Source organism: Periophthalmus magnuspinnatus, chromosome 2, assembly GCF_009829125.3.
Source record: "Periophthalmus magnuspinnatus isolate fPerMag1 chromosome 2, fPerMag1.2.pri, whole genome shotgun sequence".
NCBI classification, from domain to species: Eukaryota; Metazoa; Chordata; class Actinopteri; order Gobiiformes; family Gobiidae; genus Periophthalmus; species Periophthalmus magnuspinnatus.
In genome coordinates, this window is record NC_047127.1 from 8,610,483 (window position 1) to 8,635,752 (window position 25,270).

Below are 25,270 nucleotides of genomic sequence, written 5' to 3' on the forward strand. Positions count from 1 at the left end.
GACAATGCCGTAGGATTCAAATTGCTTCAAGCTCGTTAATTTTAATGTCTTCGGCTCAATGGCAATTAGATTTGCAGTTAATTTGCCTCCTAGCCACAAAGTATTGGGTTCAAGTCCCAGAGTGAGCATTTATGAACAGTATAGCGCTCTTCCAGCTAGGTACTCCTGACCAAAATCCATTTTTTTCTTGCTAACTGGCACTCTATCGGATTTTTACTACCTGAAAATGTAAAAAATAGAGCTAGTTCAAAGTTACTTATGCAATCTAAGCATCCTAATTATCCACTGTGATGAGTTTATTGTAAAGCTAACAACAACTAGCAAAAAAATTTTGCCCAAATACATGGGAAAAAACACGTACATGGCCTTTAATAACTCATTTTTTGTGTGTAAGATTAGAATGATTAAATGTTCATTGGTTTCAGCTTCTTGTTATATACGTTTTGAGAACTTTTCACGACTTCCCATTCAAAAGATGTTACAATTAGTTTTAATTTGTAAATCGCTACGGAAACTGTCCTAATTTATTATCATTCAGAAACCCCTGGATAGGCTATTCCGTGCATGCTGATTTATTTAACACTTATTCAGTCTGTATTTCAATATAAAGCATTTAATTAGAATTCAGTATTTAAGAGCATTCAAGGCCGTGTTAGCATGCGCAGGTGCACGGCTGTAATGAATGACTAGTCCACATTGCTCTATGCTAGGTGAAAGTCCCAAGGTGTAGCCAACCATATGTCTTCTGTGAAAATATAATACGTTCTTTTTAAAACTGAATATCAAAGTAGTATCTTATCCCTCCAATTTGAATAAACCTGTCAAGATCGGCCACAGAGAACAAAGTCAGTGTCTTTATATTCATAAGACGACGGGGGTTAAAATTGTCCATATTCGGAAATGAAAGTATTTGCAGGGAATAAATGTTTTTGATACCGTTTTGATACCGACAGGAGCGACGGTAACTCAGTTGGTAGAGTGTTTGTCCACTGATCTGAAGGTTGGCGGTTCGAATCCTGCCCTCGACATAAACATCCTTAGTTGAGCGGTCAGATCCACAGGCCCACAGGTTAGTGGTGCGATTCTAGCGATTGTCTAATTTAGCAAACCACTTACCCACCTCCCAAATCCACATAAAGCTCAACGAGGTTAGCGGTCATGGGGCGAATTTTGAACCAGGCTTCATATTTGCAATTCTGACTGTGAGTATCGTAGCAGTCAAAGACCCAATGCGGAGTGAGGCTGTTGAAAGTGACGCCCTTTGTCGCCCGCATCACTTGTTTAGCAGAGAGCTTAGCAACGCTGTCAATCAAACCTGTTGCTAACGCCAGCAGGAGCGACCTCAAGGAAAGAAGGCGCCTGATTTGTTTGTTATTAATGTTCATATGTTGATTTACGGACACAATAGTTAGATTAAATACGTTTTTGAATACAAAGTGAATTGGAGTCAGAGCCGGTGGAGCTGGAATCGCGCCCATGCTCATTTCTTTAATGGAACATGGTGGCTAGCGGGTAAGCTATGTCCATTTATATAATCAGAAAATGTATATAGAAACACTATATGGACCCAGTGTAAATATCTGCCATAGATCTTCATAAATTGGCCCAAAATGGCTTACATAACAGTTCCTCCTCTTCCTCCTCTCCTCCACTCTGCCATAAACTCTAATGCGTTCAGGCTGTTAGCGCTAACTAATGCAATTTGTGCTTTTAAAACCGTGCCGGACACATTGTTCCCCCTCTGTCATTAACATGGATCTTGGCATGAATAATTTGGCGGCCCTCCGTAGAGCCCTCGCTGGGACGTGCAGGGGGGGAAGGAGGGATGTCGGGGGGGGGGGGGCAGCAGAATCAATAGCCATAAGCAGTCTGGCTCCCGTTAGCTTTCAAGATCTACAACCGGAGGACGTGGTCATCAAAACTTAATGAGCTATTTAGTCCATGCTGTTTCCCCCACCGCTCTCTGCTGAGAAAACAAGCCAATACGAAGGGAGGAAAACCCCAGTGCGAAAGTATTTTGGTCCATACGGGGTCCCATACGTGCTGAGAGAGATTGGCGGTGGAAAAAGGCCAGCGGATTTATCATGTATGTGCAGAAGTGGAGCTATTGTTTGGGAGATTGGAGGACATAGGTCACAGCCTTTGTACTGGCCTTTACAGCAAAGACGAAGCGGGGATGGTAACTCGTATGTGTATGGGTGTGTGCGGGAGGGTATTTATAACACTGTGGGGACTAAAATCTGCACACACACTCATCATGGGGACCTTATGGGGACAAAAATGAGACCAACAACATGGGTTAAAATAGGTTAAGGTTAGGTTTAGACTAAAGTTCTTTCTGTGCAAAATATTGTTGCAGTACAGATATAATGTAAGGTAAAAAATAAGGCCACTGTGATTTGTTTGCATGTAATTCTAAAACATTTTATTGTCCAGTAATCAGGAAGTACAAGTTAGCATGCTAGTTGTTAGGTTTTTAATGATGGCAAAACTCTGCTCAGGTCTCTGAAAGTTGTGAAAAGTTCTTATAAACTAATTTTAGTGGATAATTAGGATGCTCAGAATGCATAAGGTAAGTGAGGAATAACTTTAGACCACTGCAAACTGTTTAAAATGAACTAGTTTTTCCACATTTTTAAGATTTTAAGGTTAGGCGAGTAGAGACTGTGGTTAAGGTTATGATCAGTCTCCGGGAAATGAATGCAAATCAATGTAATGTGCCCAAAAGGATGAAAACCCAACGTGTGTGTGCATGCGTGCGTGCGTGCGTGCGTGCGTGTGTGTGTGTGTGTGTGTGTACAGTCTGCTTCTTTGAGGACTGAGGAACTGCTAATTCAGGAAAATGCAAAATTTGGATGTTAGACCAGTTTCTAATTTGCATGCTTGGTTTCACAGCATACATTTTGGTCATTTATTATTTCTTGGACTATTAGTAATGCAATAATATTAGTTTGAGAATTAATATTTGACACTGTAGAAAAGAGGGTTTCAGAAAATAAGCTTTGGGGGGGTTGAATTTTTAACCATTTCAGGGATTAATTTTGTGTTTTTTTTGGTTTTGTTTTTTTGTTTATTGTAATTTTATTAGAGGGGAAAAAATCGACAGCACTTCAGTTTCTTCCTCACTCTAGGTTAAGACTGTTGCAGATTGTTCAATCCCATTTTGGTTATGTGTCATTGGGCAAGACACTTCGCCCGCTTTACATCTATAAAACATATTAGAGCTAGGGCTCAAGTTGGTGGAATTGAAAGTTGAGATGCAAAATATGGGCAGCCACATCTCTGCCAATCTGCCCCAGGACATCTTTAGGTATAAAATACACAAGGTGAACTAATTCTGCCCGTCTCTGTATAGACGTTCTTGCTTTTTATAGAATATTTTCCTATTGAATTAAAAGGTATCTACCTCAAAGCAGACAGGTTACAGGTCAAATCTGCGAAGGGGAGGCCTCGCACACAGTAAGAATGCATTTTTTTCAAGATGTTTTTGAACAGTCTGAACACCTGAAAAGAAATAAATGTAAGATAGATATGTTTAATGCCAGACTGTGAAACATTTAAGCAAAGCGATGACATATCAATGTAGACAAGCAGGTGGCAAATCATCCTTCATAAAAGTTACGAAGATCAAACCTTTATTTCTTTATCCAATATTTAAAACTAGGGTTGGATTTTCATGCAAGTAGTTAATTGGAATGACAACAGATATAACAAATCAGTTACCAATTGTTGGCTGGGATCCAGAATACAAACACAGTTCAGATTGGTGTGATTGACAGTTGGATTAACCAATCAGGGACACTCATGGTCCATCTGTATCAAAACAAATACGTCTGCTTACAAGGAAAAAAGAAGGGGAAAAATACCACAAGGGACTGAAAAACATTGGGTATTTTTGCAGAATCAATGAGAAAACATTAAACTCTGTGAATCTGAGGTGAGAGAAATCGTATTTTTTTTCAAAAAGATGGATCACCAATGAGCTCCTTTGTTTCACGTGTCAAATGAAGGAAAAAATGTGATTGTACGGCTGAGTTTGAGCCTGGTTCCAATTGTGACCAAACTGATACAAAATACATAGAGATATCGTTCTCGACAGGCAACTATCTATGGGTTTCAAAGTGATGAAAATCTTGCATTGTTGCCTTAGCAGTTCGGAACAAAATATATCTTTTGAAGGGTCTAAAGTCCTCAAGATATCACCAATGCACAGTAAGATGAAAACCATGAGTATGCCCACTGAGCAAATCAAATGTCAAAATGTACAACCATTTTTGTAACCAAATCTGTACATCCAGGTTAATAGTGTAACCTCTAATAGTAACCCTAGTTCTGAGAGTTCTGCAATCTCTATTTCAGTCATTAAAGAGAATTGCCCCCACTTCTCTTCCTCACCTGCCAGGTCACATATCACCCTTTGGAAAACCGCCACTTTGGGACCGAGGTTAATTCTTAATGATCTTTCCTGTTTCTCCGCACGCTTGTATCCCATGCCATAAAGCCCCCCTACCCCCCCACTAACCCCCCGCCAACCCCAGTGACCTCATGGGAGTTAAGATGGCCGTAACTTGGCGTGGCGTTTATGTGCTGTCCCTGTAACGAGACCAGGGAGAGGAGAGAGAGAGAAGAGAGGGATGACAGGAGAGCGGTGGTTGGTGACATGTTGGTTGCAGGGATTGTTACCACTCAAGGCTATGGGGCTTTGGAGAAAGGAGGGGGCAGAGTAAATAAAAAGAAAGGATGAGACACCAAAGAACAAAGGTGTGCGTGGAATAGTAAAAAGTTTGCAGGAATTGCATTGGATGAATTTGGAAAGAGATACACTGCCTGGCCACAAAGAAAGTCGCCACCTGGATTTAACTAAGTGAATAGGTACGAGCCTCCAGCAGTTGGTCAGGTTGAGGTTCAGCAACAGTCTGTGCTCAAAGAATGAGGTCAGCTGACACCTGAATATATTGAATGACCAGGTTATTCCATCAATGGATTGTTTCTTCCCTGATGTCACGGGCATATTCCAAGATGACAATGCCAGGATTCATCAGGCTCAAATTATGAGACATCATTTTCACACATGGATTGTCCACCACAGAGTCCAGATCTTAACCCCATTGAGAATCTTTGGGATGTGCTGGAGAAGCTTTGTGCAGCGTCAGACTCGACCATCATCAATGCAACATCTTGGTGGAAATAAATCTTGTGACATTGCAGAGGTGAAATCGAAACAATGCCATAGTGAATGCGCAAGTGTATGACCTTTTTGGGTTTTTTTTTTGGCCAGGCAGTGTATTTTTTAAGTTTATCGGGGTAAATTTGTCAAATATTGCTCCATTGTGGCATTCAAAAAAATCAGTGGTTTAAAATTGTGATTGAATGTAAGCATTGACAGGGATGGGCAATATAACAGCTTCATTATCGGTATCAGTATCGGTGATGGTATTTTAGGATTTTCCCCAATATTTTTTCCTAAACTTCTTATGCTGACTTCTTTTTGCATGTCGTGTCATTCCCAGTTTGTTCTAAGTCCATCAGATTGGCCTTTTTGAACAGACTAGAGGCTCAAAATTGAAATATAACGCAAATCATATAAAAAAATATAGGTAAGCTTACACAAAATTCCAAAGAAACTATTTTACATCCCAGATAAATACATTTTGTTGAAAAGTTTGTCAGTTTTACTATAATCTAAAGGCCCAGTGTGTAACTTTCTGGAGTTGGCGCATCACTTGTGTAATTCCACGGAAACAGAAAGTTAAATCTATACTTCGGAACATTCTTCATGGAGATAGATACGTTTGATGCGGAAGATTATAGCCAAAGGGACAACATTTCCATGGAAACAAGCAGGTGGAGGCCCTCTTCCAGGTTGGATAAGGGTCAGGTTTGTGGAGATGCAAGCCTGCTCAGAGTAAGGACATGTTTTTCAGTGTAATAAATGCAAGCAACATGAAAAAACAAAACAAAAACAGCACGTGGCTATTTTTTTGTTAAAACGTTACATATTGTGGTTCTTCTGTATTCTTCTGTGGTTTCCCTCATATGTCATACATTTTAATTGGAAAAAAATTGACTTAAATTACCAAAGGATTGCCAAGACTGATGGTTTGATCATACTGCTTTTACATATATCCTTTGGCAACACACTTCACCCAACTTTCCTGTGTGAATTATGTTTTATAGCCGGTAGTTCGGAGAGTACACAGAAAAATCAATCTAATATAGTTGTTTGTACAGTAGCAAAGCACCGTACTGTAATCTCCCAAGGTCCCATCCAACTGTCACTCAAACTGAGCCAGCCCAGGTCCAAGTTCGGACATTACTTCTCCGAGTCGTACCCAGCGGTGGATGTCTGTTTCCCCCCAGGAAAGCAGAGCTGGACCAGAGCGGGCCAGACTGGACTAATTGGTCAACCCCGTGTCGTAGTGTCAGCAACCTGCTCCTCTCCATCTGTCTGTCAGCTTTGAAGCTTTACCACCCCTCCCGAGGCTCCATCTTCTCACAAAAAAATCACCCAAATCCTTCTGCCTGGGAAAGAGAGAATGGTGCACGTGGGAATCAAAGGTGGAGGAAGACGGAGAGATAGCGGGTGAGCTGTATCCGAGCTAGTTAAGGGATCCATACTATGTAAAATATGGATCCGAAATATGGACTTTTTGGAGCTTTTGGCCAAGTTATAACGTTGTTGCCTCATTAAAACATGCCTGGAAAGGTTTTAAATGTCATCCATGCGTGTCTAAATAATCTAGTGATCCTACCAGGTACTATTCCAACCCTCCTTTTGGTTAGCAGTACGATTCTTTCCAATACGCCACCCACAAGCCTATGTCACCCATGCTCGCACAGCACAATTGTTCATGAATATACAAAAGTAGGGTACAAAACAATACACTACACTACAACTTCACAAGCCAGATGCAATGTGCCGTACAGTTGTCCCTCGCTATAACGCGGTTCACCTTTTGCGGTCTCGCTGTTTCGCAGATTTGCATGTTTTTTTTTTACAGCATATGAACGTGCATGGTGTTCTGCGTCCTGATTGGCTAAGGGACGTGCCGTGTCTTCTGTACAGTACAGAATGCGTTCAGCTTGACAAATTCACATAAATGTTGGACCGCAGTGTGACTCTGAAGTGCTGTATGTTTGTGAGTTTTCTCCCCGACAAAACCCACAATGTCAATGAAACGTTCTGCACCGACAAAGGCGCCTGCACCCGCGCCTAAAAGACCGAAGAAGATGCTAACCATCGCAGAAAAAGTTGGACTTCTGGACATGCTGAGGGAAGGTAGAAGTTACGTGGCTGTAGGGTGCTGTTACGGAATAAATGAATCTTCGGTTTGTCACATAAAGAAGGAGGAAAATAACATAAGGACGACAGCAGCAATAAGTTTTGACAAGGACACAAAAAGGTTGTAACTCCTCGCAACAAGACCATTGTAAGGATGTTCTACTTCTCAGATTTCGCCTATTGCGGGTTATTTTTGGAACGTAACCCCCGCGATAAACGAGGGAACACTGTAGTGGCGTTAGTGTAATGGACAGCAATTGTAATGTAATAGCGCTCTGAAGGGGGAGTGACTTAGCACAGCGACCGACTTTGATGCTGGCAGCTATGTACAGCCTAATTTACACTTCCACTATGCTTAATTTAATTCAAAAATCATGAATCCATTGCTTACCATTAGCAACTGTTCCCATGTGAATTAGCACGACTAGCCTGAAAAACGCATCATATAATACACGACTTTACCCGTTTTAAACAACTTGTACATTGTAACTTAGGTATACAGTTCTCAGCAGATCAATTATAGCTGTTGTGTCCCTGGGCAAGACACTTCACCCGCCTTTCTCCTCTATCCTGGGACTGCTTTTAGTCCATTTGTCAGTCAGCTTGGCGCCTGCCCCATCCCTGAGGCTCCTTCTTCCCGCAAAAACCTCCCAAATCCCCCTACCTGGGAAAAACAGAGCGCTGGGGAATAAGAGAGGAGAGAGCGAGGGGAAGGAAGGACAGGTGAACTTTAACTGCTGTGGGGATCAGAGCAAGTTTAGGAGATAATTAGTGTTGTAAAGCTGGCTGGAGGTGTTATACTTTTAATTTTATTCAAACAATATTAAATGCATTGCAGTTTGTACACGTTATATTAAAGGTCCTATGCAAAATGAACTCATGTGACTTTTTAGCCGTGTTATAATGCTGTTATCTCCTCAAAAGCAGACCTGGACTTGTGTTTTGTTTCATTCACACATGTTTGAGTCGTCCTGGATTATTGGATTGTCTACATTCCCAAAGCTCGAAATGCTCCAGTACACCTTGTGATGTCATTAAGTGGTCATTTTAAAGTTACCAGCAAATTTTAGCCTTGATTGAGCCGTTTTTCTTTGCAATACACTAGAATAACATAAGTTTAAAAAAAAAAAAAAGTCTTAACTTTCGCTCAGTTGAAATTTTCACAGAATGTCGATAATATCCGCTGGAAAGAGAAGCAGTTTCAATGAAGATACGAGTTGTAGCTTCAAAGTCTGGCTGTCCCGAGGCTGTAAATAATCCAAATGATTCTAGTGAAGGTGTTTGGAGTTTAAAAACACAGTAGAGCACTTCCTGTATTACCACATGACATCACAAGGTGGAAGTTTTTTCAAATTGAGAGAAGAACACAGCCTAAATATGCAGGGTTTGTGTGTTAAACATGTGTGAAAGGAACAAAACACAACTTCAGGTCTGTTTTTGTTGAGGAAACAATATGACAAATCCAAAAAATTGCGTAATATAGGCCCTTTAAGTCTACTCATAAAACAATACACTTATCTTTGATGAGGTGTAGGCAAAGCAGAAACAATTCTTTTTAACAAAATTATCATAAGTCTAACATCTTGCCCAGTAATTTATCTATTTTATTGTTTAGACAGTGGCTCAGCGGGTAGAGTTCAGTCTCTGTGTACACTGGTGTATGAATGTGTGTGTGAACGGGTGAATGGGCGCTTTGAGTGTCTTGAAGGTGGAAAAGCTCTACATAAAAATAACCGTTTACCATTTACAAGTTAATTTACAATCAGAATACAGAAGATATGTCTTGATTCTTACGCTGCAAGCTCAACCACTGCCTCATAATGGGAAACATAAATGTGTGGGTACATATTTTTAGCTTTTAGCTTTGTAAAACTGTTCAAAATGTAATTCAATTCAACTGTGAACTGATATTTGAGTTTTTTGTCCCCTCAGTATTTATTAAAAGGCATTATATCTGATTTTTACTGTCTTAAAACATTTCAAACTGTTTGCAGTGATCCAAAATTATCTCACTTATGCATCCCGAACATCCTAATTATCCACCATGATGAGTTTATAAGCACTTTTAACAATTTTCGGAGACCAGAGCGGAGTTTTGCTGTCACATAACACTCACAAAAACTAGTATGCTAAAAGCGCACCATTGTTGGGTCCTGGATTGCAGAGAATTAAAATAAAATTGCTTTATCATTGGGTGCAGACAGCTCATTTCGATGCCAAGAGTTGCTTTTACAGTATATCCGTACTGGGGCAAAACAAAATGTACTGAATACTATAGTCCCTTTACTCTATGAACTTCTATAGCAATAACAGTAATACAGCCATATAGTCTGAACATGAGCTCAATAGTGTACTCCAATCCCATTTCAATAAGCCCGAATGGTCCAATCTTTACACTCCACAAATTCTTCAATAATTACCTATTCCTTGTACATCTCCACCTCTCCCAGACTCCCTCTCCTCCTCCTCCCCCTCCTCCACCTCTTTCCCCCTCCTCCCTGCACTCCTCGGTGGGCACATTTCATCGCTCACCTCTTCTCCTCTCTCCACAGGACTGGAGCAACATCCTCTGAATTATTGAGCACGGCCCGGGTCCCTTAGGTGGGCAGACGCAGCGTGGAAGTCCTCTGTCTCCGCCATCCTGACAAAGAGAAGAGCCCGCTTTGATGGAACATGCTGGGGTGCTTACCAACAATCCGTCATGCCGCCTACCCAATCCAGCGGCAGCCATATTGGATCCGGGCCAGTGGGATTTGAAGTGCCCCGGAATGCATGGAACGATCTGTGCCGCGATACAGATAAACTTTCTTTCTCCTATTTGGGAAATTCAAATTGATTTCTGTCAAAAAATGTGTCAGGAAATGATTTGGGGATGTGAGAAAATGGATTTTACACGCGCAGGTTGGAAGCCCATATAGTGCAGTGCTTCAGGCTAGATTTAGCTCGCAAAATAATAGAATGTTTTATTTGGAAATGTGGGTATTAAATAATGTGCGTTTCAAAACAGCCACTGGGTTGGAAATGACACTGTGTTGTCAAAAATGTCAAGTCAAAATAAACTTTTTTTGGTTGATCCCTGAAGCCACTGATTCATGTCTATTGCAAATCTGTTAGAAAATTGTCAGTCTAAAATCATTTACATAGGCATCTATTACAATGAAAGGTATGATTTGGCCATTTTAAAAGCTAGATTTGCTTCTAGCCGCAAACATGAATTAATATGGTTGCATATATATATACAGTTTTTTCAGAATATTGAAAGTGCAATTGTTTTGTTTGCTGCTTTTAAAGAAGTCATATTGTGCTTGTCTGCTCTATAGTTATAATCTATGACACCATGGATCCTTATCTTATAATGCACATTTGACACACATTTAATGCACATTTGAAATCGCAATATTCCTCTAAAATGACTTAAGAAAAGAAAGAGGTCCGCTGACTTCCACTTTAGAAAACTGCAGGGCCCAGTGGGAGCTGATGTCACCTTAAACGTCGTCACAACAAAGAGTCGGCACTTTCTACGGATAGCTGCCATGGATCTATTGAAATAACTGGACAGGGTATTGCTAGTTTAGAGCTGTCTCGAGTTGGATTAGTGGCCCCTCATTGGTACTACAACAAAAAAATCCCTCCTGCCCAGAAAGGATTTTTCTCATAGAGAACAATGCAATCACAAACTGCTTGTGTTTGGCTGACAGGGACTGACAGGCCCCTACAACTTTCACAAAGGTTGAATTTTATGGAGATTTTTACCTATTTCCAGATCAAACTTTTTCTCAGCTGAAAATCTTATCTTAAAAACTGCTTTTTAATCGTTAGCTTTAGCTATGTTCTGAGTCCGCTCTAGCTGAGCTCAAGCAGTGATTGGTTAGATCGGTCACATGGTACAACATGAACGAGCATGTGAGCAATATGAATGAGCCCAACTGTCATTAATGAGCCGCAGGTTTAAAACATGGTTCAGAAGTTCATGGAAGCATAATGATTATAATTTATTATTTATTTATTATTCTCTTGCTTCCTTCATGGCCGCTCCACTCGCTCTCCTTGTGCAAATTCTCATGGGGGGTAGATCAACTGCACATGGTCGATGGGCAGGACTGGAGGTACCTAGCTGCTAAAGGCTAAATTTGCGGCATGCGCCATTGAGCATGGCCCATTGACTTCATGTTTAGGCCACAGGGCTTGATAGCTGCACATAATGGTAGCAAGCAGAGGATTTTTTTTTGTTTCATTTGAGCCAAAATTACTACGCAATGTTTCCTAATCCTACACATATCACCAATTAAGAAAGTTTAATTGGAGGACGAAGTAAGTACAGACCAGTGGGCGTGTACCAGTGGTGGTGAAAACTGGGGTTGATCGGCAATATGACGTCTTGAAAATAAGCTATTGAAGCTATTTGATTGCTCAAGCATGCACAAATCACTTCAAATACAACTTTGAGAGTGTAAATGAGGATGGCAAATAACTATAACATGGCTAAAAGAGGTCTGCTTTAAAAGTAAATTCAGATGAACTCAAGTGTATACCATTATTACATACTATAGGTGTGATTGGCACCTTCACATTTATGACACTGCTTTTACCCATCCGGAAATTCACGCAATTCACAGCACTTACACAACACAAGTGGCTCAAGTTCCCTGTTGCCAGCAGCTCTCATGTGTGAACATCATGACACCCTCAAGTCCCTGTTGTAACACTGTAATCTAAAACATTCATGTATTTTCTCCTTTTGTTCAACTGGTCATGTTATACCCTTGTTAAATCATGTTATCATAGACAAATGTAATGTGATGTAGCATTACCTGTTTGCTAAGTCATATGGTGTTACCTTTTTATTTTTTTACTTTTTTTTCACAGTGGTAAATTTTTAGTTAAATCATCTATTATAACCCATTTGTTAAGTCATGTACTGTTACCCGGATGTCATGTGGTGTAACTTGTTAGTTCAGTTGTATATTTATGGACTGTTAGCTTTTCTTAAAACCATGTAGTGTTACCCATTAGTTAGGAGTCATATAGTGTTATCCATTTGTCAAATCAAAGTGTTTAGTCATTTTGTGTTACCCATTTGTTAAATCATATAGTGTTATTCTTATAGCTGTGTGACATTACACATTTGTTAAGTGTTGAACTGTTACCCATTAGATAAGTCATGTATTTTTTTCCTGTATCCTATTGTGATGTCATGTTTTGTCACAGTTTTCTTGTTAAGCAATGTTAGCCATTTTTAAAATCACATAGTGTTATTATTATTTGTAAAATATTTTGTGTTACCCATTAGTCTAGTCATGCAGTGTTACCCTGTAGTTACATTATGCAACATTACCCGTAGGTTACGTCATGCACTGTTACCCACTAGTTACATCATGTAGTGTTATACATCAGTTACGTCATGCAGTGTTACGCATTAGTCAAGTCATGTAGTGTTACCCATTAATCAAATCATACAGTTTTACCCATTAAATAAGTAATGTAGCGTTACGCATTAGTTCAGTCATGTATTTTAGGTCATGTAGTGTTGCCTGTTTGGTTTGTCAAGTCGTGTTACCCCCTTGTTAAGTCATGTGATGTTACCGTTATCATGCTTGGGTTGCTGGTCTTCTGTTAACAGTGAAAATACAGGATTTGAAACACTTGAAAATAGTTATCCCAAAAGTTTACAAGTTTATATTTGGTCAGCATTTTTAATTTTGTCTAATGAAAATATTTTTGCTTTACTTAGCCTATTTAAAGCATATGGGGTGAGTGCTAACAGCTGGCTAGTTACGTTATATTGCATCAGTACACAAACAGATGCTACGGCTAACGAATGCTATGACAACATCACCGTACAAGATTCTTAACTCATTTTATTTTTAACATGACATTTAGCATTTCTTTTTTTTTTTTTTATTGGTAGCAAAGCGGTAAATTTAAACGATTCCTCCATATTTTTTTTCCAATATTCAAATTACTACACACACATAACTATCATTTTACCACCTGCTCTATCACCCATTCAAATTTACAATACCGCATTACTTTTAACCAGCGTGAAATTTACGTTACAGTGCGTTACGGCTACAACTTTACAACACTTATAAAACACCATTGGTACAAGCTCCGGGTAGCTAGCTGCCTCTCGTGGACGAAAATCACGGCACCCTTAGGCCCCAATTGGAGCACCTTCATCTACAAGACACGCAGCTATTTCTCCTACACCTGCATTTATATATCTATATTTACAACCTCCTGTCTGATTTCATATGCTGGTGTGCGCATTATTCCGAGGCATATTTTGAGTAAGTTATGCGTCCGAACCTGCTAGCCTAGTAATAACATCGCAAAGGGTCTCTGGCGTATGGGCTATTTTATGACATTACCTAGCCCCGATCCTCCAGTTGCATATGAAACGTGATAACAAGCATTGCCTTTGATTTAGACCAGCGAGGCATGCTAGCAGACCTCCGCAGAATTCAATTGCAAAAATGTAGCTCGCAAGCGATATTACGGGCGGCGGTAGAAAATGGGCTCGCTTTGAAGGGTGAATACATATTTGGGGTAGAGGCGTTTTGCAACCATTTTCGTGCCTAATGATACTGAAAATTACATTCAAATCTGGAAAGCTGAAACACAGATTCTAGTCGTAAACAAGCAAGTAAAAGGATGGCGTTTATGTAAAAAGAAAAAAGAAATTTAAATGCTTATGTAGTCAATTGTAGACACAGATCAGATATTTTAAAGTACTTTTTTTTCTCACCCCCACTGGGTATTTCATGACAACGCCGCATAACTTGATGGATAACAACTAAAAGCAACGCATCCCTTTATTTTGGGAATACAAAGCCCTCAGTTTCCAGCAGAGGGCACAAGGTAACTAATCGATTACTGAAATAGTTAAGTCTGTGTCTCCGTATGTCTATGGGTTTGTAAAGGAAAAAAAGAAATAATTGTTAAGTAATTTAGTAATCCAATACATTTTTCTCAGCTCTACACACTCCAGACTTCTATTCTTCGTGATCTAAACAACTAATCAATAACTGAAAGAATAATTGCCACATTCATCAGTCACCAAAATAATTGTTCGTTACCACCTGAGCAACAAGGGTAAGAAGTATAAGCCCAAACAAGATTAAAGTTGGTTGTTTTGTTAAGGAAATTATAAGGATTAGTCTTGGGAAGATGTACGGATTTGAAAAAGTACACTTGGAAAATCACCTGATGACATCACTAAGGGTTTTGAGGGCAGAGTACTCAAACATACCTGAATGCAATTAGCTTTGACGTGAAAACATGTTTTAAAGCTAAAATGTTAATAATAAATCACTGGTTTAATTGCATATTATTTTTTATTAAGGTTGAATTGGGTTTGAGAAAAATATCCAAATGTCTTTTTGAAGGAAATACTTCTAGGACAAGTCTAAAGCAGCAGCTAATTTTAAAAAGGCATATATCATAGACTGTATATATAAATGGACATAGCTAACCTGGTAGCTGCTGCGTTATAAATAGGAAGTGAGCATGAGCGCACTTCCGGTTCCATCAACTCTGGATCCAATTAACTTTTTATTGAAAAACTGTTGCCCCTCTCTCTGTAACTCCTGCTGCCAAACTCATCATTTTGGTCTTAAACTATTCGTATTAACCCGCTCTACATGATCCTGGCATTTTTATTTCACTATTGTGTCTGCAAATCAACACGTGAACATTAATAACAGACAAATTGATGAGGTTCATTTAACTAGAGCTGAACGCTACGGCTGACACTCGCTTAGTCCACTTCTTCTCGTTTTCATTTTGGTTGTGTTTATTGCACTGAAAAACCTCCAGAAAGTTAGATATTGTGCCTTTAAGTACTTTAACTTTACCAGATACTAACACCTGCATCCAACTTTCTACACAACCTTTTATCTAATCTGAAAGCACAGATCTAGCATACACTCTTGGTCCACATTAAACGTATTTATGATCCTGCCACATCCTGATAATGCAAACATATTACCTATTACTGCTTATCTCACCACAAAGATTACCATTATCCGTCTCCAAAGTTTCATTCAGTACTCTTCATAGGGTTGTTGATATGATAAAAAGTGCTTTCTATTTTGGCTGTTATTTGCACACTGCCAGGTCTCCCTCCAGGTTTTCCTCTGGGTCTCCGTGACGATGCGGCGTTGCTAGGTGATTTGATTGCGCCCGGTAAAGTGCGTTCCAAGTCTGCCACAAAAAAAAAACCCAAAAAACAAAAACTGTGGGTCAAGGGCAGTGTGTATCTCGGTTGGACACCTGTTGAACGCAGCTGTCGTGATAGTGGGATGAGGGGTGGGGGTTCGAGTCCGTGGAGGCTACATGGATGTTTTACGCCATGACAACAGTTGCTAGCGTACATGTTGAAGGCCACATGGGACTTGAACAAGAGAGCAGGAGGAAGACAGCCAGGTTTAAAATGGAGGTAAAAGGTTGAGTATCTAAAGAAATGAGACCAGCAGGCTGTATGTTTTTGCAGAGGAATATTGAATTAATAATGTGTTAATGAGCATATGGTTTTAATGGGAAACACATGGGAGCCTTGGAACTCTGCCTTTTTCTTTGCCTGCTTATTAGATTTACTTGTGTCTAGTGTTGTCACAATACTAAAACTTCAAACTCAATTTCGCTACAAATGAATACACTCGATACTCAATACCTATTCCGATGCATGATAATAAAAATAACACTTTATTTAGACAATAGAATGATTTGCAACATCAAATAATAGTACTTTTTTATATTACCATGTGGTCTTATATCGGTGTAATCCAGAAGTGGCTCATGTGCAAACTATTGTTGTGTTCCTAGTCCAGACACTTCACCCACATTGCCAGTTTGAATGTGGTGTGCTTGTGAGTGTCGGTGGTGACCAGAGGGGCCAGTGGTGCAGATTGGTAGCCTCACTTTTAGTCTGGCCTATGATAAATGTGGCTACAATAGTAACTTCTCACCACCGAGTGTGGAGTGAATGAATAATGCACGAAATTATAAAACTACTTTTTTAACCTTTCACCATAGACTGTAAAAAGAAGACGACACCCATAGCATTCATCTCCAGTCAAATGAAGCTCATCGAGGCTAGCAGATATAGCAATGAATTTGGAGCAGTTCCATATTTGGAATTCTGACCACGAGTATCATAGCAACCAAAGAGCCAATCCAGAGTGAGGCTGTTAAAAGGTGATGACTCTTCCCGCCTGCACTGCAGGTTTCGCAAGGAGCTGTTGCTTGGCAAGGCTGTCTATCAAAACTATTGCTATCGCTAGCTGAAAAGACCTTGGGGGAAAAAAGGCACCTGACTTGTGCGTTATTAACGTTCATTTCTTGATTTACAGACAACATAGACAAATAAAAACTTCAGGATCATATAGAGTGGGTTATATATATTTTAAGAGCAAAATTATGAGCCTGACAGCAGCAATTACAGAGAGAGGGGCAATGGTTTTTTAATAGAAAGTGAATTGATGTCATACTCCAAAATGGGGGGCAAAAGCCTGTTTTCCCTATTGATTACATTGTTCTTTGCCATGAACTATAAAAAGGAAAAATACATAATAATAAAACATTTTCAGGCCTGATATCGATGCATACAAATGCCACAGAAGCCAGCAGGTTGTTTTGGTCAGATGTCATACAGTGAAGGTTATTTCAACAGCACTGATCAAAACAAGTGGCCCACTAAAGCTAATGGACTTTAAAAACTTGGGGAAGCACTATCCATTGGATGATGTTAGATCAGAGTTGACAGATAAAACAAAACACAACTCCTTGCAAGCTTCTGTATGTGCATCTGAAATAAATGCAGAGTATACATTCACCAAATTGGTAATAATTAAAATTTTTTGGTTGGGTTAGCGTTTGAAGATTATAGAACCATTTCGGGCGCATCCATACTTCAAATCAAATGTACAAAGCCCAATTGTGACATAACTATTGAACAAATCGCCCTTTCTCTGTGAAAATGGACTTCCAATACTAGACCTACTTTTCATCCAGCCAGCTTCAACTGTCTACAAGATCATCTTTGGCCCATCGACTGTCTCATATCGAGCGGAAGTGGTGTTTGGAAGAGTGTCTGCTAACAGCGAGGAGGTAGAGACACTGGGTAGCGACATGTGGGTTTAGCTAATGCTTTCAAATGGGCCCCGGCTGCTTCCTGAATTGTTAATAAAGCTAGCTAGCGCGCGGCTGACGAGGGAGATTGATTGGGAGCGGGTCATAACAATAAGAGTCCCTTCGCCGCACAAGTCTGTTGCCGTGGAGTTTAGACAATTTGTGATGCTTATCAGAGGCTATTCATGCTACGGCACTGGGCTAAATAGAACAGAGATCGCTAACTGTCATTATACAGTGTGATTCAGCATTATAGATTTAACATTAAAAGGGGCACTATGTAATTTTTCTCATGGAGGGTCTGAAACCTTTTAGTCTTCATGGACCTATCATAGTTTATCCTGGAAAGTTCTACAAAATGGCAATGTATGAATCTCCATGGTGACACCAACGAACCAAGTATTTTTTGGTTATAAAAACACATGTAATGGATTAAATGTAAGATCACTTACAACACGCAGTGGGAGATTTTACTCTAGAGGTTTTCATAAGACAAGCAGACTACAGATCCAAACCTAAAAAGTTACATAAGCCTCTTTTCCTCTTGTACGGTTTGCTTGGGGTCGCCTCGGAGCGGGTCAGTTTGGTACGACTCCCTCCGGCTGAGTTGTGTTTCCATGCTTCAGACATGGATCTGCACCACGTTTTAGCCTCTTTATGTAATGCATTGGGTTTGGCTCATGTCAGATGTATTATGCACTAAAAATATTATATTTTCAGTCTTTATACTGTACGTGAGTGCAGTGCATTCATAAACAGAAAACAGCTGTTGCATTCGTGCTAGCTTTGTAATGCGGAGCATGTTGGCTCGACATTTAAGTTGCCATAATTGGAAATACAAAGGTTTATCACAAGATCAAATCAGCGTGCAGTGAGAAATTATTATATTATGTTTATATGGTTTTTTTTTTACTGTCTTGTTTTCACCTGACTCTGCATTCTCTCTTGTCCAGTCATGTCGTTTGGTTGTTAATTCCTGGAGTCATACTGTACAGACCCCAGACCCCCCCATGGTCCACTTTGGACTTTCCAAACAGGGCGGTATGGTTCATTTTAGACATTGGAGACACTTGCGGCCTGTACAGATCTGCTCCAAAGCGACCCAGTGGAAACAAGGCTATAGTTCTCCTTTCAAAGTCCTGTATTATGATACTTTACCTTTGATTTGTTTGCATTGTTAAAATGAGACTTCCTTATCTAAAGTATATCTGAAGTTTTTTTCATGGATTCCTCACTTTGTCTCATCTGTACCTGCAACAAAAGGTACATTTCCGGATAGCGCTCCCTGTTGGTCTGGCGTAGCAGGTTTTCCTGTTAAGACAATTAACCGTGGTAGATTTCCACGGCCAGTTTCTACCCCGGCGAGAGGCATTGTGCATAGCAATTTGAGCCACAAGGGCCTCAGATGATAAGCCAATTAAGATGGTCTTGTTAAATGCTCGTTCCATTGCCAACAAATCATTTATTTTAAATGACTTCATTAAGAAAGAGTTGGACTTTATATTTGTCACTGAAACCTGGCAGAGATGTGATCAATATATGTCCTTAAATGAACAATGTCCTCGCAGGCTGGTACTTCACATGTGCGTCTAAAACGTCAGACAGCAGTGGAGGCCTTGCTATAATTCTAGAAAATAGCTTTTCATGCAGCAGAACAAATTGTGGAAATTTTACTTCATTTTAACTTTTAGTGTTAAAAATTGCACTCTTAACTCCTTTTTATTGTGTTTTAATATATCGCCCCCTCATGCCATGTTTTTGTCAGAATTCAGTCATTTTTTAGCCTCTATTAAACTTAAAAACATTATCCTGCTTGGAGATTTTAATTTGACCATCAATGATTCATCTAACAATCTTGCAATGAATATATAAATCTCACTGAATCCTTCAACTTTTGCCAGCATGTTAATGGGCCCATGCATATTAACGGTAACACTCTAGATCTTATCTGCTCCCGGGGGCTCACTGTAGACATGGAAGGATCTAAAGAGTTATGAGTGTCAGATCACAACTGTATGCTTTTCAGTAGGTCCCATAAACCTGAAATCCCAGTTGCTAAGAAGGTTCAATGCTCACGTAGGCTTAGTGATTAACAGCTGCTATCTTTTGTTCAGACTTCAGCAAGACCTTTGATGGTTTTTCTGATGATGCCCAAGATGTTAATTCCATTGTTTCAACCTTCAACTCTCACTGTTCTGCTGTTCTTGATAATACTGCACCTCTGAAACGTAGAACAGCGTCACTTATTAGATCCAACCCATAGAAAAACGACACCATTTGTGACCTCAGATGTAAATGTAGACGGGCTGAGTGCTAGTCAAAATCCACCGAGCTCCAAGTCCATCATCTCCATTTTAAAAGGCTCTTATTTGATCTTAACAGGCAATTGAAGAAGCTCGAGGGGACAATTTCCGACATCTTGTTACTGCAAATAAGTGAAAGTTGTTTTAGACACCGTAAATGGCCTTGTGTCCTCCCAAATGCATTCCCTGTTCCGATCTTTTGAAGATTGTGAAAACTTTTAGGCATTCTTTGCAAACATAGTAGCAGGTGTAAGGGTGAACATCTCAGAGGTTTTGGTCACCTCCATAGGTCAATCTATTCTTCAGTATTACACCTACATCCCTGAATAACTCATAATAGCTCACCAACAACGTCCTTCAGTTCAATCCAAATCAAACAGAGGTTCTTATAGTCAACATTCATTCCTCCCAAAAAATCTTGAAATAATTTTTGATCAGAAAACCCAAGCTTTGTACCACAGAATGCTTCTTCCACCTCAAAAACATATCCAAACTCAGGCCAGTACTGTCCCATTCAGAACTCAAAGTGATCATATACTTTTGTTTCACCACACCTTGATGATAGTAACTCAACTCTTCTTCGGTTTAAATAAAACACAATCAAATCGCCTTCAACTAATACAGAATACTGCGGCTACGTTCGTGACTAGAACCCGCCGATACTGCCACATCTGTCCTGTCCTTGCAGCTCTTCATCGGTCGCCAGTTCAGCAGAGAATCAGTTGAAACATCCTGGTCACAGCTGTCAGAGATCTCCATGGCCAGGCACCAAAGTCACCTGTACGACCTTCTCTTCTCCACAGGAAGGTCCCAGGTCGTAAGCTTCAGGTCTGGGGGACTCAAGGATTAGGTTCAAAACACTGGTGACAAATGGTGATAAGACATACCAAAACATGCCAAGATTTACAAAGACAGCCATAATAGCCATTTACAATTGTATGTAAAGTTTGTGTTGTGTGTATGTGTTGTGTGTGATATTTCGTATATAAAGTGGGGACAGTAGAGGAGAATGCTACTACTAGTAATTCGTAAGTGAGAAAGAAAATAGAGTATAAATGAGTGGAAAAAAAATTATGAAATAAGTAAAAGAAAGGGAGAATTAAATAAATACATAAGTAAAATAAAAAAATATATATAATGATTATAATAATAATAATGATCTTAAAACAGCAAGCTCCACTGAGTCATATAAAAGACTTGCCTTTCTTTGCTGACCTGTTTTATCTGCCCTCTGGCATTTTATTTATTTTAATTTTGTGCAAATCTTGGTGTTTTTCTAGCTGCAATGTATTTTTATAATGTTTCTGAATTTTATATTTTTTTATGAATCTCAATATTTTTAATCTGTAAAGCATCTTGTGAGCTGATCTGTGAAAGGAGCTATATAAATAATTGTCACTTGATTATCCCAATCAGAAACGTTACTTACTGAACCTTTCACTGTTAAGATTTTTTGGGCCAGTTCATGGGTTTAAACTTTCTTTTCCATGCAACATTTTGAGAACTTTTCCCATTCAAAAGATATAGGGTTTTATTTCGACTTTTAAATTGTTAATCACTATGGCAACAGTTGCAATCCCTCATCATTCAAACACCCAGGGATATCAGCTTTTGCCTTGTTCTGCTGAGCTCCTGTTAACCCACATGAAGCCGTACCCCCCTAGTGTCCAGTGTTCACTATCGATAACCATCTGTGTCCACTCTGTTCTTTATTACAGCAGATATCCATCAGTTTGCGTTGGCCGATAGCATCCCCCAGGCGCTGGATTTGTTTGGATGTCACGGACCAGGTAAATTCTCCCTCCTGATAGCGTTTCTCTCATCGTCAGCTAAGCCTTCCAGATCGTATTTTGACAAGCGCCGATCATCTGCGCTAGATTTCTTTTCTTTTTTTCCTCTCTCGCTCGCTCTCTGTACCAGACACACCGTCGCCAAGGCCGGGACTAAATCTGATTAGACGGAAGAGAAAAGGGGGGAGGAGGAGGGATGGAGATGGAACAGTGGTTATGATAAAGGTTACGGGTAAGATGTAGACGATCAGGTTTGGAGAAAATTGTATTCAAGTAAGAGTAGAGAGTTACTTTAGCGCTCGTGTACAAAGTAGGGGTCACAAAATGTATTTCTAAAAAGTTACTCAAGGAAATGTACTTGAATAGTGCCCACATTGTATAGGTGTTGCTTTAGATGCTAAATTTAGTTTGCATCTTGTTTTTGTATTGAAGAAATTGCAAAAAGTGCTGAAGGGTGTTCCTAATCTGTGGTTTAGTCCTGGGTTAGTCCTGAGTTTGTCCTTGTTAAGTCTTGGTTGGTTTTGACCATTAAAATTAACTGTACGTAAGGTTTTGTTCAGATATGACGCTGTAGTGTTGATCGAAGAGGCACGGTCAGAGGAACTGCGAAATACACATGAATCACAATTAATTTATTAAACGAGAGAGAAATGTGAGAATATGTTAATGTCTGTCTGAGAAAAGCGTATAAAGTGTGTGGTGAGGGGTTTTACAGCTGCAAAACATGTATAATTGTAAAAAATAAAGCTGACTACTTCGCGGATTTCGCCTATTGCGGGTTATTTTTAGAACGTAACCCCCGCAATAAACGAGAGACCACTGTACTGAGAATGAGAAACACTTGTACATGTCTCTATCTGCAAGATTAGGCTCTGGCAACACAGGTTTAAATTGTGATTGTAGCACCTTTTTTTAAAACAGTAAGCACACAGTTTATTTAAAAGTCATGGAACAACTCGTAGCTCACTCATCTGTAATACTTTTTATCACGCAGGTAAACTGGACTCAAATGCAACACAAAGCGAGCAGTCAAAAGATTTTAGAAACTACAGCAGAAAGTGTCCTTTTAACAGGTAATTCGGAAGATGGTAAATCAGGCAAATAAACAACTGAAATGTCGTATTTAATATCAACAAAAATCTCATCCAACACTGGGAATTCAAAAAGGGGAAATAAACTCAGGAACAGGTAACTGAAACATGGATAACTGCACGTTCAGGACTTCAGAGATGCAACAGGGTAGTTCAGATGTAGGGCTTGATGGTGGCTTTTGACTGTTCAACAATCTAGCAAGAACTGACAGAACAGAAGCAGTTTATATAGACGATCCTGGGCTGATTAACAAACGAGAGGCAGCTGCAGGGAAAGAAGGGCCGGAACAGGCTAAAAAATGGAGCCGGACTGGGGAGAAACGTGCAAACATGCAGAACTGTGACACTTTTGGGTTTGCGATCAATAAATTAGCTTAATAATTAGATGCACACTGTGTATATTTGCCTATTTTTTCATTATTCTCTACGTAAACAAAACTAATTTGACTCTACCACCAGAAAAATAGGTACAGCCCCTTTAAGAGACTGCCATTATTTATGCTTATTTGTACCCCAGTTCATTTCTTGTTTTGCCTAGGCAGATTGAACAACATGAACCGTATTTGCCAAGCTAATATCTCTCCTCTCTTCCCTCAGATAGCGATAAGATGGAACGGTGTCCAGTGCCGTGAATGGCGTTTCCAGGGAGCTCGTGGTTATTATCTCCACCCGGGAACAGTCTGTGCGCACAGGTGAGGAAATGAAACGCGCCTGCGACAAAAAAAACTCTCTATCTTTTGTAATAACTTCCTGATTTATTCTGCCAGAGCCGAGGTGAATAAAAAAACTGTAAGGGAGATAGAAAATTGGTACCATTGTGCGAAAGATATGAGTTGCGTTTGGGAAAGCGAAATTTCGTTTTTGAGTCAATTTGTGCGACAAAGTTACAATAAGTGACATAGCGAGTATTGAGCTAACAAAGATGAACTGGAGTGTTAGTCATCGGATGTGGGCGGCTGAGTTCTGCTGACACTTGGAGGTTTATAGGTCAAAGTACTTCTTAAGAGATGGACTGCCTACACGCTGAGTCACTGTGCTGGGGTATACAGTAGAATGGATACTGTATGTAGTAATCAATGGGTTGTTTTAATTACGTGGGCTGTTGGTTTCTTAGAACAAGTTGGAGAACTGCAATAGTAGAACCAAGGAGGAATCTTTAGTTGCATTCTTCTAAATACATTTACAGCATTCTGTCTTGTTTGGCAGATTTTTGAGATCAAGAATGCTTTAAAATGCATCATTCGTTCACTCATTTTTCAAATGGTTAGGTTTAAATGTTCCTTAATACGCCCCATTTCTTAAAGCAACACTGTGTAACTTATGTAGAGGTGGCATGTCACCGGCATGATTCCATAAAAATAGAAAAGTTAAAACTATGGAACTAATAGAATTTGATGGCATACTGTGGAATATTATAGCAAAAACAACATTTCCATGGAATCATGTTGAGGGCCTTCTCTAGGCTGAAAAAGAGTCAGGTTTGTGGAGATGCAAGCCCGCTCACGGTAAGGACGGATGTTTTTTTGGTGCAGTAAACACATCCAAAATGAAAAAAACAAAACAACTTTTATATCTGTGTATTTTTTTTTTTTTTTGCTGGTGTGGCTTGAAATAATTATGACAGGTTTGCCATTTTATCTTCAACTAGAAACCCGTCAAAAAGAGAAAAACTATGTAACGGTAAATGGTCATATTTTTATTTTTATATAGCGCTTTTCCACCTTCAAGACATTCAAAGCGCTTTGCATCAAGAAACCACTAACCGCTCAACCAGTGATGTTCATGCTGAGAGTGGGATTCAAACCGCCAACCTTCAGATCAGTGGACAAACACTTTACCAACTGAGCTACGGTCGTCCGAGTAACATTTCAGGTGAAGGTTCTGTCACCCGCTTGTCTCCATAGAGATGTTCTTGCTTAACGCTCCACAGGATATGGTATTAACCTTCCCCGTGCTACACTGACTACAGCGAGGTTGCCAATCTGCGTCATCAGCCTCTCCGATCACCACCGCACTCATGCACATTCAGGCAACGTGGGTTACGTGTCTTCCCCAAGGACACAACAACAAAAACATTTGCTTCTCTGAGCTGGGATCAAAGCGCTACACTTCGGGTTGGTGGGTAAACTCTCTAACCGCTGAACCGCCGGCCCCTCGTTCTACGCCAACGACATTTCCAACCATTACCAACCCACGAACGTGTCCAACCAACCTTGCTTTGCCCAAGGACACCAAAACAATACATACAGACTCCTCTACCGCACAAGCTACTGTCATCCCAATAATGTCTTTCTCCGTTCTTGTAGAGATTTATTTTCCTTTTCAACCCATGTCCATTCCAACTCCCTCTCCGCTGTATCTCCCAGTTCTTAATTACTCCCTGATTCACCCCCCTCTCCCCCATCCCCTCCACTCCACAAGTCCGGCCCTCTCCCCCTCCTTCAGAAGTGACGCGATAACCGGCAACCCAAATGACTTCCAATGATGAGACCATCTTTGCACCGACAGACCAATTTCTCACCAACTATATCCCGTTTCCAATTCACCAAAACACTCGGACAGATAGAAGAATGAATTAATTTTTTTTTTTTCCAATCGCAGGGTGGTACCGAGTCCAATCAGTGCTTTCCAGCTGGAGAGGGGGGCCATGATGGAAGACGAGCATTAGCTAGA